We start from the raw sequence: 18220 nt of genomic DNA on the forward strand, positions 1-18220 counted from the left end.
GTCATGCTAGCATTAAAGAATGAATTGGAAAGCTTCCTAATAGTTTCTCTTCTTTGGAATTATGTATGTAACGTAGGAAGTATATGTTCTTTAAACATACAGTAGAATTTTCCCATGAAACCATCTAAGCTTTTTTGCTGTCCACAGTGCAACAAAAAACAAGGATGAAAAAGGGCTTGCTGGCCAGGCAGCCCCAATACAGTAGCTGTACAATCACCATGAGCATCGCTCAAAGGTGCTTCACCGCTACTTGTGTTCATTGTTCTTGAGCTTGGAGTGTCCCTGTAAAATTAATGCCCCAGTGGTAGTCATCTCTCGTATTTAATCTGAGCAGTGTTGTCTTGTTTTGCTTTGTTTTGTTTTCCTTTTTTACAATCTCCTTTCCCCGTGGATCTGATCCTGTTGTTTTTTAAAATTTTTGTAGTTCCTCAGAATTTCTGGTTCCCTCATGTTGCACTTTTCTTGTTTACCAGAAAGTTTAATTCATACAAATTTTATTTTGTTATTTCAAGAAGCTTGGGGTAAAAGAAAAAGCAAAGTATTTTGTTGCGGCCACCATCTTGACCCAGCCTTATTTTATTATTTTAGAAAAAAGGGTTGGGTCAAATTTAGATGATGAAATTTGCTATTAAGTGAAGGCTGTAAAACTTTGAACGTGTATCTGAATTTACTTCAGATTTACCAGGCTTATATAACAAAAGATAGGATGCCTTACAATCCACTTGAGAGGCAAAGGTAATCTTGGCAGTGCAGAGGACTTTTAGGAAGGAATATATTGATATGTAGACTTACGGAGTTAATTGGTTCAATACATGATTCTTAAAGCTTTTTTAAAAAAGGTTATTTAAAGTTTTCTAAGTCTTAAAGATTGGATCCTGCTTTGAAAGCAAAATTAGTAGCAACACCAAGAGAGAAGTAGCTCCTATTCTATTATTAAATAAAGCTATGGTGAATAAATTGTTTACAGTTTCTATTTCTTCCCAAGATGGCAACTCCCCAGTGGTGCAAATATTGTGGCAGTTACATCACAGAGTCATATTTAGGTGTTGTTCAATTCAATATATGGCATATAACCCTGAATACTGCAGAATTAAATGGAATTAAACATTAGATTAATGTTTGTATAATTAGCACATCTAATATAAAACAATTAAACGGAGATAAGGTGGGCCAACTTAAAAAAGCCAACTATATTATGAAGAAAACACGAGGTTGAAAGTTTTTTTTATTTATCTAATACTCTTTACTTCTATTTCAAAGTGAATGACTTCATAGCAACACCCCACATGCACATCCAACAATTAATTACCTGAGCTTTAGGGAGTTTGAAATTAGTTTAAAACTGTTTGTGATAAATGGATTTTATTAAGTATGGGAGATATTATGACCCTACAGGCAAGTAACTAACTGGAAGGTCAGAGACTGGGGTACCTGGATTTCAAAACTTTAAATCACAAGCCCTTTCCAAAGATACTGCAACTGCAGGTGTGCTGGGAAATCCACCTGAGGCTAGCCTTTGCTCTCTACCTGTTCCACAGCAAAGCAAGTTAGAAGGAGGCATCTTGCTGGATGTAAGAAAAGCATATCACATGGTCACTGGTTTCTACTCCACCTGGGACCACACCTGCTTAAATGTGCTGGCCCTCCCTGGAGACGGTAAGCTATCAGCTGTCTCTGCCAACACTAATCTTGGGCACGGTGCCCGTACTCCTCCAGAACCTCTTTTCACTCTGTTGTAAGTCAGGGGAAATTCCATCACTTTATTTCCCAAGATGGCCAAAGGGAAGAAATGACTGGGAAAAAAAATGAATGTAGAAAAAAAATGCTAAAAATTTAATTGTATCTAACAAAGGAGTCATAAAGGAGAAGGAGCAGCTCTGAGACAAAAAACTTAGAACTGGCTGGTATGTATGAATTTGAACTTTTAAGCAATAACCTTTCAGTAATTTCGGGCATTTAATAATGCAGATTTAATAAGATAAACAGGAAAGAAGTCCTATGGCTCTGAAATGGGAAAAGGTAAATATTCACACCCATTTCCACATTTCAGTGCCCTTTATTATTACATTTGCAGTGATGCAGCAATAAAATTAGGACATCAAAACCTGCACCTCTGTCTTCACCCTAGAAACTGATTAATGTCAAAATGTCACATCCTTTTCACCGTCAATAAACAGACTAGAAGCTGTTATTTCTCTGAAATGTTTTAATAGCACAAAGAAGCCGAATTAATTGATACATTCATAATCATTTGGATTTTCAAGTACTCAGTTTTTTAGAAAATGTTATATAATCTCAGAGATTAAGAAAAAAAGCAAGGGGAATGATTTGTAGCACAGTTTCTACATAGGAAGAATCCCCTGTACTCCGAAATGTGTAACTGTGAGGAAAGGGGAGATGGTTTGATGCTTTTTGTCAATCACATTTCTGAGTTTCTCATCTGTTTTGTTCCTGTGATGAAGTCTTTATGGGCTGTATCTTTAAAGCATCATAATGCAAATGACATGACTCAGGTCTGCTCCAACCCACTCTGAGGGACAGCTCTGAAATAAAATTAGAAATGGCACACTAATCCTTGGCTTTTTATTATAATTTTATTTTACTTTTAAGTAGCACTTACATTATAACAAAATGCCCCTTGTGTCTGCTAGACTCCAGTGTAAATGAAGTGGAAATTAGATACACGAGCATGCATACTACATTCAATCACGGAAAACCTTCATTCTTGTGTAAATTAAAATGATCCTCTGCACAGATGCAAAAGAACTCATCCAAGTAAAAACATTTACATGTAATTTACAGAATGTTTTCTCCCTTGGAAGCAATTGCTTCTCCCAGAATCATAAAAACCTACATTTTAAATGTTGACTAATGCTCAAAGACACTGAACCAAGCTAATAAACTGCAGAAATTGAAAGAGATCCAAATGGGAAAAAGTAAAATAACCATATATCTTGATCTTCTCAGGAAATGTTTATCTGACAGAAATTTTAGGTACTGTATTAAACAAATTACTTAAATTACAATTAGTTGTCCTCTAAATTTTGTTGCCTAATAATAGGGCGAAACATGTATATACAAGATCTCTATCTTTTAATGTGGGTGTTTGAATTCTATGGTAAGTTTTTATTGTAAACATTTTTCTTAGCCTTCAGACTGGCAGGTCCACCATAATGGCTTTCCTGACATTAGAGCGTCTGGTTTGCTGAGCAAGTGCCGTGTTAACAGAATGAATGGCCGCCAGTGTCACCCAACTACCACCACCACAGGAGCTGTTACTTAGACTCAGAGCCTGTACTGTCACTGCTCACTGCTATTTTTCCACTCCCTTGTTTACTGCTTATAACCAACAAAGCTCCCAAAGGGACTTTTTTGACTGAGGCAAGTCACTTCATCCCCCCACTTCCTTATTTTCCTCATCTATGAAATAAGGGTAACAAATAGCTGTTTAGGGGTATGGTGGTGAGAGAAACACGATAACGTGTAGCTCCATGTCAAGGAAAATGCCGAGCGCTGAAAGGGGATAGAGAGTGGGACAATTATATCCCAAGCTTAAGTAAAGAAAGCCACTGCAACTGAGACAGAAATTCAGCCCCGGGGGCTCTTGGCAGCTTAGGCAAAAAGGAAATCCGATGCGTTAAAGAGCTGTTATTATCTTGGGAACAGAAGCATCCCCTTTCATCAGAAGAAAAACTCTGCACTGATGACCTGACTCTTCAGAAGATTTTCTCCTGATTTCCCTGGGGCGCTGACCAGCGTTAGTGCTGGTTATAGAACCTTCTAGACCAGCTCTGGGAAATGCAGTAGAATTCTTCGTGTGCTCCTTTCTCAGATCGACCCCAGACCGAAGCCAAGGGCATCATGTTATATTTGCAGCTCTGTGAAGACACGGCGGTGGGAAGCTGGAGTTACACATTCCAAGTATGTAAGCTTCTAGTGGTCAGACTCGATGAAACCGAGAAATTCCTGAGCAGCTGATGTTTGGCAGATCCCAGGAGCTGCTGCTCTCTGCTAGGATTTGATGGGAACAGACATCTCCGAATTGAGATGCAGAGCACAGCCAGCGGCTATTGTGCATTGCTGTAGGAAAAGAGCTCAGGTGGTTTGAGTCTCTGACAAGCGGGAGTCAGGGCTGACGCTTTGCTCTGGAGATCAGGTGCTGGAGGGCCACCTCTATCGCGTGGAGGCGCGGGGAGATGACAGGTGGGGAGGCGGCTTTGGACTTCTGATGCTCCGGGATGCTGTATCATGTCCCCAGGGAAGACGTGACAAGGCCACCGGAGAGCGTGAGGATGTGATGTACCACTTACCTACCTCTGCCCCAGGAAGCCTTGACGTGGGCCTGGAGAAAGCTTAATTTTGATGGAGGCAGCATCTAAACGAACCCGCTGGAGTGACTTAGCTGCCAATGTTACCCCCAGATAATGAAATGCCTTGCCCTGCTGGGCTGCTTATCACTCTCCCTCTGAATGCTAAGGGTTCCTGCCAAAAACGAAGATCTTGGTTTTCCCATAATTGCCACTGAGCTGTCATTTCTGAAAATAACTAAGCAAAAGGTTCTGTTGCTTGTTACGGCCACTCCTGGGTTGTGATGGTAGAATGGGGTCATCCATATGGAAGAGGGTGCTTATCATCCTATTTGCTATGGCAGGTGGATGTCTGACTCGGTTCATCTAAACCCTCTGTCAAACTGCTTAAGGAAACATTAAAAAGGGAGCTTAAATCCAGTTCAGTGTCCAGTGTATTCGGGCCTGCAAATAAAGACCCCTGGTGAAGGCAGAAGCCTTTGACAAGGAGAAGGATGTGAAGTTAAGGGTTATTTTAAAATCAGAAATGTTTTTCAGAAATCGAGTATAATTACACAAGGAATCGAACCAACGTTTGATTCCTATACCAGAAGTGCCTTCAAAAAAGTACTTGTTTAACTGGTGGGATGTTGGAAAGTATGTGAGATGTTAAGTCTGAGAGGCAGTAAAGAGATGCTAAGGAGAAAGCCGGCTGCGTGGGAGAGGAACCACAGGTAAACCACCGGGGAGCCCAGCCAGATGTAGCGGGGTTCCTACGGGGGAGTATCCGAGGCGTTCAAAGAAAGCCTCCAGCCCAAAGCCACATTCTCTACAGATTTTGAACATCCATGTACAAAGCAATCCTTTCTACTAAGCTTCATCCTCTTTCTGACCTATTATATTAAAATGCTTAGGGAAGGCACAGTATATTAAGTCTACCAATTGAATAGAATGAGTTTATCAGATGTTTTCACCTAGTACAACAGAAGTCTGGAAGAACAGAAGGGGCATGGCGTGCATGCATGTGTGTGTGTGTGTGTGTGTGTCTGTGTGTGTGTGTGTGTGTGTGTGAAAGACAGAGAGAGGGAGAGACAGAGACTTACTTGTACTTGCAGGAGAAGAAAACGTATATGTAAATAAATGGAAAGAGACAGATACTGGGACTTTACCTATCTAGATAACCTTGGACTGATTACTTGACATCTCAGAATCTCAGTGCCTTCCAGAGAAGGTAGATATAAAAATGCTTCCTCATCAATCCACACTTTACAGGATTTTTGTGAGGACTAAATAAAATAACACATGTAAAGCACTTGGTCCACAGTAAACATTCTATAAGCATAAATTTTATTACCCATGTTAGTTTCCTCCTTTATCATTTTGCCTAAGAGCTGCCCTAGGAAGAAGCAGGAGAAGGAAGGCAGCAAGGAGTAGCTAGACAAACCTGAGATGAGGGGAATTTCTGTGTTCCTTCCCATCAACTCCTGTGTTGTGCAAAAGGAAAGAAACCACCTCTAGGTGTCCAGCTCCATGGGTTAGAACAAGCTAATTTATATTTACATACAATGTTCCATCGGGGAGGCACAATCCAGTTGGTTTCTAGGAGAACATGCTTATCTGCACACCATGATTGTTTAAACATTAGCTGAGAGCTTGCTGGTAAATGGTCCTTTAGGACATGTTTTAAAAAACAATCCCCTATTGCTTTTTGTGCACTGTTTTCCAAAGCCTCTGTTAATAATCGCATTTCAATCAGATCTCTTAGTACAAATGAACCTCCCATCAAAACTCTAAGGGCAACCCATGATATTATCTTTGCCAATTGAAATTCTCAAGGTGAAATACATATGTGCTATAATTGGCACCTTTGAAACATCATTTTCCCATGGAAAGCTTTCAGAGTTGCTGCCAGCAAATGCAGCCTGGCAGGTCCAGAAAGGTGAGGTCTGAGTATGAATGCTTCATTACCAGCAGGGTTTTACCCAGGTGACAGAGTTTCAGCTATCTGTCAATCATGCCCGTCTCTGGTCTCGCACAAATCCAAAGGCACTAAGCTCAAGACATCAGCCTGTTCAGATAAATAGTTACCCTAGCTGAGCCATTTCATGGAAAAGCAAAATTCTGTCTCAATATTGCTTGCCCAGGAGCAGCTGTGAAATTCTCAGCTTCTTCAGCACAGTATGGAAAGCAGAGCAATGCATACAGGTAAGCACTAAACAGTGATAAGAGTCCTGATTTCAAACATGGGTAATGGCTGGACATAATTCTTTGCTGATCTGCAACTCTTTTAATTTCCGTTACAGGAAAGTGGCTTCATCTGATGTCACAGAAAAGATTCAGTACCCAAGCCCTTCCTGAAAATAATTCCCTTCCAAAATACTTTGTGAGACGAACACTCAATTGGATATTTGTGTCTCACTGATACTGTATGATAATAAAAATGTAAAAATTAATTACACTTTTATTAGGGTCCTCCAGAGCAATAGAACCAACTGTTCTATATATATGTAGAGAGACAGACAGAAAGACAGAGATTGAGATTTTGACATTTATTTTAAGGAATAAGCTCATGCTATTATAAAGACTGGCAACTCCGGAATCTGTAGGACAGGCTGGCAGGCAGGAGACCAGAGAAGAGTGTATGTTTGTTGCAATCTTGAGTCCAAAAGCAGTCTGCGGGGAGACTTCTTTCTCAGGGGACTGCTAGTCTTTTCTCGTAAGGCCTTCAAACTGATTGCTGATTGCATGAGGCCCATTCACATTATGGAAGGTAACCTGCTTTACTCAAAGTCTACTGATTTAATGCTAATCCCATCTAAAAAATACCTTCACATCAACACCTAGACGGGTATTTAACCAAACAAGCCTGCACCAAAGCCAAGCCAAGTTGGCACATAAAATTAATCGTCACACTTGTTAAAACAAATGTGCCAAATCCATTTTGACACTGTATTCCTCTCTTTCCTATATATAACCACCTGTACCTTCGTGCTTGCATGCATGCCTGCCTCCTAATTTGAAGTTGATATCTCTGTTGTAAGGTTGAATTAATGAGTTTATCATGTGCATCACTATGGCAAAATACAGAAGAATCATCTATTATACCTGAAATGTATTTGATTATAGGATTTCAATTTGGCTTCAGTGCCTAAGTTTTCATGGATCTTAATTTTTTTTTAATGTCTTCTTTTTATTGTGGTAAAAGTCACATAATATAAAACATACTATTTTAACCATATTTAACTGTACAGTTCAGTGGCACTAAGTACACTCACATTGTTGTGCAGTTCTCACCATCATCCATCCACCAAATTTTTCACCTTCCTAAACTGAAACTGTCCCCATTCAACACTAACCCCCATTCCTCCTCCCCACCTCAACCCCAACCCCTGGCCCCTGGCATCTACCAATGTACTTTCTGACTCTATGAATTTGACTGTTCTAGGTACCTCGTATAAGTGGAATCAAACAGTAATTGTCTGCACCTAACATATATTGGAATGCATTTTTAAGGTTAACTTAATTTATGTCCTACAAACAGATTGTACCTTTTCTTTTCCCCCATACTATACATGAGGCCCTCACCAGCCATCTACTTCATACATAGTAGTTACATAGTTACATACGTCAATCCCAATCTCCCAATCCATCCCACTCCCCTCCCTGCTTGGTGTCCATACGTTTGCTCTCAACGTCTGCATCTCTATTTCTGTTTTGCAAATAGGTTCATCTGTACCATTTTTCTAGGTTCCATATATATGCGTTAATATACGATATTTGTTTTTCTCTTTCTGACTTACTTTACTCTGTATGACAGTCTCTAGGTCCATGCACATCTCTGCAAATGGCATAATTTTGTTCTTTTTTATGGCTGAGTAATATTCCATTGTATATATGTACCATACCTTCTTTATCCATTTGTCTGTCGATGGGCATTTACGTTGCTTCCATGACCTGGCTATTGTAAATAGTGCTGCAATGAACATTGGGGTGCATGTGTCATTTTGAATTGTAGTTTTCTCTGGGTATATGCCCAGTAGTGGGATTCCTGGATCATATGGTAATTCTATGTTTAGTTTTTTTTTTTTTTTATAAATTTATTTATTTATTTATTTATTTATTTATTTATTTATTTATTTATGGCTGTGTTGGGTCTTCGTTTCTGTGCGAGGGCTCTCTCCAGCTGTGGCGAGCGGGGGCCACTCTTCATCGCGGTGCGCGGGCCTCTCACTGTCGCGGCCTCTCCTGTTGCGGAGCACAGGCTCCAGACGCGCAGGCTCAGTAGTTGTGGCTCACGGGCCTAGTTGCTCCGCGGCATGTGGGATCCTCCCAGACCAGGGCTCGAACCCGTGTCCCCTGCATTGGCAGGCAGATTCCTAACCACTGAGCCACCAGGGAAGCCCTATGTTTAGTTTTTTAAGGAACCTCCATACTGTTCTCCATAGTGGCTGTATCAGTTTACACTCCCACCAACAGTGTAAGAGGGTTCCCTTTTCTCCATACCCTCTTCAGCATTTATTGTTTGTAGATTTCTTGATGATGGCCATTCTGACCGGTGTGGGTGGTACCTCATAGTTTTGATTTGCATTTCTCTAATGATTAGTTATGTTGAGCATCTTTTCATGTGCCTCTTGGCCATCCGTATGTCTTCTTTGGAGAAAAGTCTATTTAGGTCTTCTGCCCATTTTTTGACTGTGTTGCTTGTTTTTTTGATATTGAGCTGCATGAGCTGTTTGTATATTTTGGAGATTAATCCCTTGTCAGTTGCTTCGTTTGCAAATATTTTCTCCCATTCTGAGGGTTGTCTTTTCGTCTTGTTTATGGTCTCCTTTGCTGTGCAAAAGCTTTGAAGTTTCATTAGGTCCCATTTGTTTATTTTTGTTTTTATTTTCATTACTCTAGGAGATGGGTCAAGAAAGATCTTGCTGTGATTTATGTCATAGAGTGTTCTGCCTATGTTTTCCTCTAGGAGTTGTATAGTGTCTGGCCTTACATTTAGCTCTCATGGATCTTAACTTCTAAGTTTTGCTTGACAGTTCAAAAAGTAATACAGTTGACCCTTGAACAATGTAGGGGTTAGGGGCGCCAACCCTCGTGCTATCAGCCCTCCATATTCATGATTTCTCCTCCCCAGAGTCAATCAACTGTGGACTGTGTAGTAGTGCAGTATGTTTCTATTGAAAAAAATCCATGTAAAAGTAGACCTACATAGTTCAAACCCGTGTTGTTCAAGGATCAACTATTATAATGGTTGATAATAGTAATATTATTAAACTCATACTATGGTACATAGTGATATTATTAAACTCATACTATGTGCCAGGCACGGTGTACTAGGAGTTTACTTGGATTATCTTCTTTAATCCTCATGACAACAATAGAGTCTATTAATATCCTTATTAATCAATTAAAAAAACAACTAAGAGTTGGGGGGAAAATTAAAGAATTGCTCAAGGTCTCACTGTTAAGTGATGGGTCTGGATTCAAATGGAGCCTGTCTGCCTCCAAAATGCAGACTCTTAACTGCTAAACTCCAGTGTCTGCCAAAGTTCTATTCCAAACAATGATTGATGGCTAGGTCAACTGACTTTAATACAATGATCTTATTGTAATGGATCTTTGCAAAGTCACTGACAGGGGCAATGTTTGGTTGAAACAGCTGCTTGATCACCCATAATCGCTTACTCCAAACATTCTATTCTCTAACAGTGGTGGCAGAAATAGATTAAAATAAAAACTGCCGGGCTTCCCTGGTGGTGCAGTGGTTGAGAATCTGCCTGCCAATGCAGGGGACACGGGTTCGAGCCCTGGTCTGGGAGGATCCCACGTGCTGCGGAGCAACTAGGCCCGTGAGCCACAACTACTGAGCCTGCGCGTCTGGAGCCTGTGCTCCCCAACAAGAGAGGCCGCGATAGTGAGAGGCCCGCGCACTGCAATGAAGAGTGGCCCCCACTTGCCACAACTAGAGAGAGCCCTCGTACAGAAACGAAGACCCAACACAGCCAAAATAAATAAATAAATAATAAAAATAAGTAAATTAAAAAAAAAAAAAAACTGCCTAAAAAGTAGTTTAAAGTAGCCTAACCTCAAATGAAGACATCATCCTCCTCCACCAAATCAAACAGAGAGAGTTCTTTCTTTAGAACAAACCAGTATTTTTGTGCCCTGCCAATGCAACATAAAGTGTACTGAAGGTAATAAAATTTATCTTCTTATGTTTTCTCTCCTTTAGTCTCGAATCAGTCAATATGGAGTAACAGAAAGATGTGTGTTGAATCAGAGGTGTGATTTACCAGAGACTGTCAGCCCCTTAGTGAACTGAGAATCACAGGAAGGCTATGAAAATGCAGATTCCCGGGCCCCATCCCTGGAGACTCTGATCATTTGTCTGGGCTGAGGAACCTGCAATTTTCAGTGAGTGCTTCTCACATATTCACTGGCATATTTTTGGAAACTGCTCACTAGAGGCTAGTGACTAAGCTACTCCAAAATGAAACTCAAAATGACAGAATGAGAGACTCTAAGGACTCAGGGGCTTCTTGGTTCCTCATATCTTCCCTCCCAGGAAAGGCTGCATAATTTGCAGGGCTCAGTGCAAAATGCAAATGCAGGACCCCTTGTTCCAGCATTACCAAGAATTTCAAGATGGCGACAGCAGAGCATTCAATCAAGCGTGGGGCCCTTCTGAGTGTGTGGCCATGTGCAATTCTATAAGTTGAACACCCATGAAGGCTGCCCTGTTTCCCATTGTAGTGTTTTGGGGTTTATGAGACTCAGATGACAAGAGAATGGAAGAGGATGAGGATGAGAAAGTGGAAAGAAAAAATTCAATGTAGCTGCTTAACACCCCCGGGCAGGCTGAACTTGAATGTATACAACCGATGTTTGTGGGTATAAAGAAGGTCTTCACTTACACATTGCAGTTAAATGGGGCCACTATTAGGCCACCGCCCTCATTGTGTGGGTCGTTGTAGTATTTCCAGTGACTAGAAGTCACTGGGCTTAGTAAAACCTGGCATTCTCATCACATAATTCATACATTTCAAATGTGTTCTTTGGTTTCGGGGGAAAAAAAAAGTGCATGTAACTTAAACCAGAATAAGTCTGACAAGCATGAAATTAGTGGTAAAATTTTAGAGGTTCATTTCCTAATCATGGGGAAATTTTTAAATTATTATTTATTATTATTATCTTAAATAAAGAGGTTTTAAAATTCAACTTCTAAATGCATATGAAAGTTTGAAAAGGTAAGTGAATGAACAATAGATGGTTAAAAAAGAGCAACATGGGGGAAATAGGACACAATTAAGGGAGTTAATCTCTTACTATTTGGGCATTTTCTTAGAGTGACGTGACATGGGCCTCCCAGAAAACCCTGAACACAGCTTAACATAATCTTCAGTCCTTTTTCAAAGTCTTGCCCAAATCCCACAGACAGTATGAATTTGTCATTATAAACACGTACAATCACAGAGGATCACTGAAATTAAAACAAAATGCTGAATATTATGAAATTTATTTTTGGGAAAAGTCCAAATGTTCATGCTGGCTCCTCTCACCCCTGAAAAACTCTTGCTCAGCATCTTCAAAAGTACTAACAATGCTGTGAGTTCTGATTATGAATGCAAAGAGCTCCTCTTTACAGATGAACTTTTTCTTAGTAATCACTTGTGCATCTTCCTTTATGGTGCAAATGAAGACATAATGGCTTTCCTCCACTGCTGACTTAACAATGAACACCTAGCCAAACACCCAGATCACACCGCCAGCTGTCTGGATAGCAGGTCGTCATGAGCAAACACTGAGAGCACCATTCCCCACACAACAACACGCTTTTCAGTCCTAGCACAAAAGCTTCAATTTAATGTGGGCTGTAAAGCTAGCCCAACAATAAATACAAGAAAAGGTCATTTTAGATTGAACACAGATTTTCAATAATAGGAATCACCTGATGCAACACGTAGGCATGTTCTTCCTTTACCTGCAAGAGCTGGAGACATTTCAGATCACTAAGAGGATGAAGAAATCTAAGATCTAATACCAAATGGGCAAAGACCTTCAGAGACAGGTGTGTAATATTTGGGTAATGACTAAACTCTGAAGCCATGATTACAGTAAGGAAAGCAAATCAGAAGGCTATTTTTCTCACCCTCGAAAGTTTCCACTTCTGTTAGCATTGTCCAAAGTTTTCTAAGCAGTTAAATAAGCATCATATCATGTTCACTAATAGCAAACCGGAGCTGAGATATATTTCCACTATATATGTGGCACAGTTTTAAAATATGCAAAAACCTCTGATGACATGTTTTCCAGAGACATGTAATATAAAACAATGCACTGAATTAATTCTGTCTTTCCAATATATAAGCCTACCACTACTTTAGGGTTTCTGAAATAAAATTGGTGATGCACTATAAAATACATCCTAACTTTTCAGAAGATGTATAGGACAATAAAAGAATCTGTGTAGAAACTATGGCACCTATTTAAATTAATAAAGAAGTAAAGAAAAATCTGATAAAAGAAAGTATTGACTTTGTAATTAAAAGGAAAGTAAGCCAAATTAAGTAGCTAGTCAATACTGAAAACTCAAATACTTTAAAATTTCTCTAGTTATAAAATTAGAACCATTTAAAAGAAAAATTTATACTTTTAACAAATAATCCTAATTTTAGTAAGTACCAACAGTGTTACTACAATATATACACAGAAAACCTTCCTACTTCATATGGATATTTTAAAAGAATTTTATATGTATGTCTTCAGTTATTCTTTATCCTCTTTGTATGAAACTCATATTATGAGACTTCCCTGGTGGTTCAGTGGTTAAGACTCGATGCTTCCACTGCAGAGGGCACAGGTTAGACCCTTGGTCAAGGAACTAAGATCCCACATGCTGCAAAGCACAGCCAAAAGCTTTAAAAAAAAAAACAACTCATATTACAATTAATAGCAACATTAAAAAAAAAATCCTAGACTATCGAAAAGTCAACGAGAGAGCAACAGCCACCTCTACCCACCATCAGCTCCTCCAATCAGGTAACTTGCAAAAGACTCTTAGATAGCATCATCCACCAGAGGGCAGAGAGCAGAAGCAAGAAGAACTACAATCCTGCAGCCTGGGGAACAAAAACCACATTCACAGAAAGATAGACAAGATGAAAAGGCAGAGGGCTATGTACCAGATGAAGGAAAAAGATAAAACCCCAGAAAAACAACTAAATGAAGTGGAGATAGGCAAACTTCCAGAAAAAGAATTCAGAATAATGATAGTAAGATAATCCAAAACCTCAGAAAAAGATTGGAGGCAAATATCGAGAAGATGCAAGAAATGTTTAACAAAGACCTGGAAGAATTAAAGAACAAACAAAGAGAGATGAACAATACAATAACTGAAATGAAAACTACACTAGAAGGAATCAATAGCAGGATAACTGAGGCAGAAGAACGGATAAGTGACCTGGAAGACAGAATGGTAGAATTCACTGCTGCGGAACAGAATAAACAAAACAGAATGAAAAGAAATGAAGACAGCCTAAGAGACCTCTGGGACAACATTAAACGCAACAACATTCCCATTATAGGGGGCCCAGTAGGAGAATAGAGAGAGAAAGGACCTGAAAAAATATTTGAAGAGATCATAGTCGAAAACTTCCCCAACATGGGAAAGGAAAGACCCACCCAAGTCCAGGAAGCGCAGAGAGTCCCATACAGGATAAATCCAAGGAGAAAAACGCCGAGACACATAGTAATCAAAGTGGAAAAAATTAAAGACAAAGAAAAATTATTGAAAGCAGCAAGGGAAAAACGACAAATAACATACAAGGGAACTCCCATAAGGTTAACAGCTGATTTCTCAGCAGAAACTCTGCAAGCCAGAAGGGAGTGGCATGATATACTTAAAGTGATGAAAGGGAAGAAGCTACAACCAAGATTACTCTACCCGGCAAGGATCTCATTTAGATTTGATGGAGAAATCAAAAGCTTCACAGACAAGCAAAAGCTAAGAGAATTCAGCACCACCAAACCAGCTCTACAACAAATGCTAAAGGAACTTCTCTAAGTGGGAAACACAAGAGAAGAAAAGGACCTACAGAAACAAACCCAAAACAATTAAGAAAATGGTCATAGGAACATACATATCGATAATTACCTTAAACGTGAATGGATTAAATGCTCCAACCAAAAGACACAGGCTTGCTGAATGGATACAAAAACAAGACCCATCTATATGCTGTCTGTAAGAGACCCACTTCAGACCTAGGGACACATACAGACTGAAAGTGAGGGGATGGTGAAAGATATTCTATGCAAATGGAAATCAACAGAAAGCTGGAGTAGCTATACTCATATCAGATAAAATAGACCTTAAAATAAAGAATGTTACAAGAGACAAAGAAGGACACTACATAACGATCAAGGGATCAATCCAAGAAAAAGATATAACAATTATAAATATATATGCACCCAACATAGGAGCACCTCAATACATAAGGCAACTGCTAACAGCTATAAAAGAGGAAATCGATAGTAACACAGTAATAGGGGGGACTTTAACACCTCACTTACACCAATGGACAGATCATCCAAAATGAAAAGAAACTGAAGCTTTAAATGACACAACAGACCAGATAGATTTAATTGATATTTATAAGACATTCCATCCAAAACCAGCAGATTACACTTTCTTCTCAAGTGTGCACAGAACATTTTCCAGGATAGATCACATCTTGGGTCACAAATGAAGCCTCAGTAAATTTAAGAAAACTGAAATCATATCAAGCATCTTTTCTGACCACAACGTCATGAGATTACAAATCAATTACACGGAAAAAAAGTAAAAAACACAAACACATGGAGGCTAAACAATACGTTACTAAATAACCAAGAGATCACTGAAGAAATCAAAGAGGAAATCAAAAAATACTTAGAGACAAATGACAATGAAAACACGATGATCCAAAACCTATGGGAGGCAGCAAGAGCAGTTTTAAGAGGGAAGTTTATAGCTATACAAGCCTACCTCAAGAAACAAGAAACATCCCAAATAAACAATCTAACCTTACACCTAAAGGAAGTAGAAAAGAAGAACAAACAAAACCCAAAGTTAGCAGAAGGAAAGAAATCATAAAGATCAGAGCAGAAATAAATTAAATAGAAACAAAGAAAACAATAGCAAAGATCAAGAAAACTAAAAGCCGGTTCTTTGAGAAGATAAACAAAATTGATAAACCATTAGCCAGACTCATGAAGAAAAAGAGGGAGAGGACTCAAATCAATAAAATTAGACATGAAAAAGGAGAAGTTACAACCCACACTGCAGAGATACAAAACATCCTAAGAGACTACTACAAGCAATTCTATGCCAATAAGATGGACAACCTGGAAGAAATGGACAAATTCTTAGAAAGGTATAACCTTCCAAGACTGAACCAGGAAGAAATAGGAAATATGAACAGACCAATCACAAGTCATGAAATTGAGACTGTGATTAAAAATCTTCCAACAAACAAAAGTCCAGGACCAGACGGCTTCACAGGTGAATTCTATCAAACATTTAGAGAAAAGCTAACACCCATCCTTCTCAAACTCTTCCAAAAAATTGCAGAGGAAGGAACACTCCCAAACCCATCCTATGAGGCCACCATCACCCTGATACCAAAACCAGACAAAGATACTACAAAAAAAAAATTACAGACCAATATCACTGATGAATATAGATGCAAAAATCCTCAACAAAATACTAGCAAACAGAATCCAACAACACATTAAAAGGATCATACACCATGATCAAGTGGGATTTATCCCAGGGATGCAAGGATTCTTCAATATAGGCAAATCAATCAATGTGATACACCATACTAACAAACTGAAGAATAAAAACCTTATGATCATCTCAATAGATCCAGAAAAAGCTTTTGACAAAATTCAACACCCATTTATGATAAAAACTCTCCAGAAAGTGGGCATAGAGGGAACTTACCTCAACATAATAAAGGCCATATATGACACCCCCACAGCCAAGATCGTTCTCAGTGGTGAAAAACTGAAACCACTTCCTCTAAGATCAGGAATAAGACAAGGATGTCTACTCTCAGAACTATTATTCAACATAGTTTTGGAACTTTTAGCCACAGCATTCAGACAAGAAAGAGAAATAAAATGAATCCAAATCGGAAAAGAAGAAGTAAAGCTGTCACTGTTTGCAGATGACATGATACTATACATAGAGAATCCTAAGGATGCTATCAGAAAACTGCTAGAGCTAATCAATGAATTTGGTAAAGTAGCAGGATACAAAATTAACACACAGAAATCTCTTGCATTCCTATACACTAATGATTAAAATTCTGAAAGAGAAATTAAGGAAACACTCCCATTTACCATTGCAACAAAAAGAATGAAATACCTAGGAATAAACCTACCTAGGGAGACAAAAGAACTTTATTCAGAAAACTATCAGACACTGATGAAAGAAACTAAAGATGACACCAACAGCTGGAGAGATATACCATGTTCTTGGATTGGAAGAATTCATATTGTGAAAATGACTATACTACCCAAAGCAATCTACAGATTCAATGCAATCCCTATCAAATTACCAATGTCATTTTTTACAGAACTAGAACAAAAAATCTTAAAATTTCTATGGAGACACAAAAGACCCTGAATAGCCAAAGCAGTCTTGAGGGAAAAAAATGGAGTTGGAAGAATCAGACTCCCTGACTTCAGACTACACTAGAAAGCTACAGTAATCAAGACAGTATGGTACTGGCACAAAAACAGAAATATAGATCAATGGAAAAGTATAGAAAGCCCAGAGATAAACCCACGCACATATGGTCACCTTATCTTTGATAAAGGAGGCAATAATATACAATGGAGAAAAGACAGTCTCTTCAATAAGTGGTGCTGGGAAAACTGGACAGCTACATGTAAAAGAATAAAATTAGAACATTCCCTAACATCATACACAAAAATAAACTCAAAATGGATTAGAGACCTAAATGTAAGACCGGACACCATAAAACTCTTAGAGGAAAGCATAGGAAGAACACTCTTTGACATAAATCACAGCAAGATCTTTTTCGATCCACCTCCTAGAGTACTGGAAATAAAAACAAAAATAAACAAATGGGACCTAATGAAACTTAAAACCTTTTGCACAGCAAAGGAAACCATAAACATGATGAAAAGACAACCCTCAGAATGGGAGAAAATATTTGCAAACGAAGCAACTGACAAAGGATTAATCTCCAAAATATATAAACAGCTCATGCAGCTCAGTATTAAAAAAACAAACAACTGAATCCAAAAATGGGCAGAAGACCTAAACTGACTTTTTTCCAAAGAAGACATACAGATGGCCAAGAAGCATATGAAAAGCTGCTCAACATCACTAATTATTAAAGAAATGCAAATCAAAACTACAATGAGGTATCACCTCACACCGGTCAGAATGGCCATCATCAGAAAATTTTCAAAAAACAAATGCTGGAGAGGGTGTAGAGAAAAGGGAACCCTCTTGCACTGTTGGTGGGAATGTAAATTGATACAGCCACTATAGAGAACAGTATGGAGGTTCCTTAAAAAACTAAAAATAGAATTACCATATGACACAACAATCCCACTACTGGGCATATACCCAGAGAAAACCATAATTCCAAAAGACACATGCACCCCAATGTTCATTGCAGCACTATTTACAATAGCCAGGTCATGGAAGCAACCTAAATGCCCATCAACAGATGAATGGATAAAGAAGATATGGTACATATAAACAATGGAATATTACTCAACCATAAAAAGCAACAAAATTGTGCCTTTTGTAGAGACGTGGATGAACCTACAGACTGTCATAAAGAGTGAGGTAAGTCAGAAAGAGAAAAACAAATATCATATAGCATGCATGTGGAACCTAGAAAAATGGTTCA

The sequence above is a fragment of the Balaenoptera ricei genome, chromosome 12 (assembly GCF_028023285.1).
Source record: "Balaenoptera ricei isolate mBalRic1 chromosome 12, mBalRic1.hap2, whole genome shotgun sequence".
In the NCBI taxonomy this organism is placed as follows: Eukaryota; Metazoa; Chordata; class Mammalia; order Artiodactyla; family Balaenopteridae; genus Balaenoptera; species Balaenoptera ricei.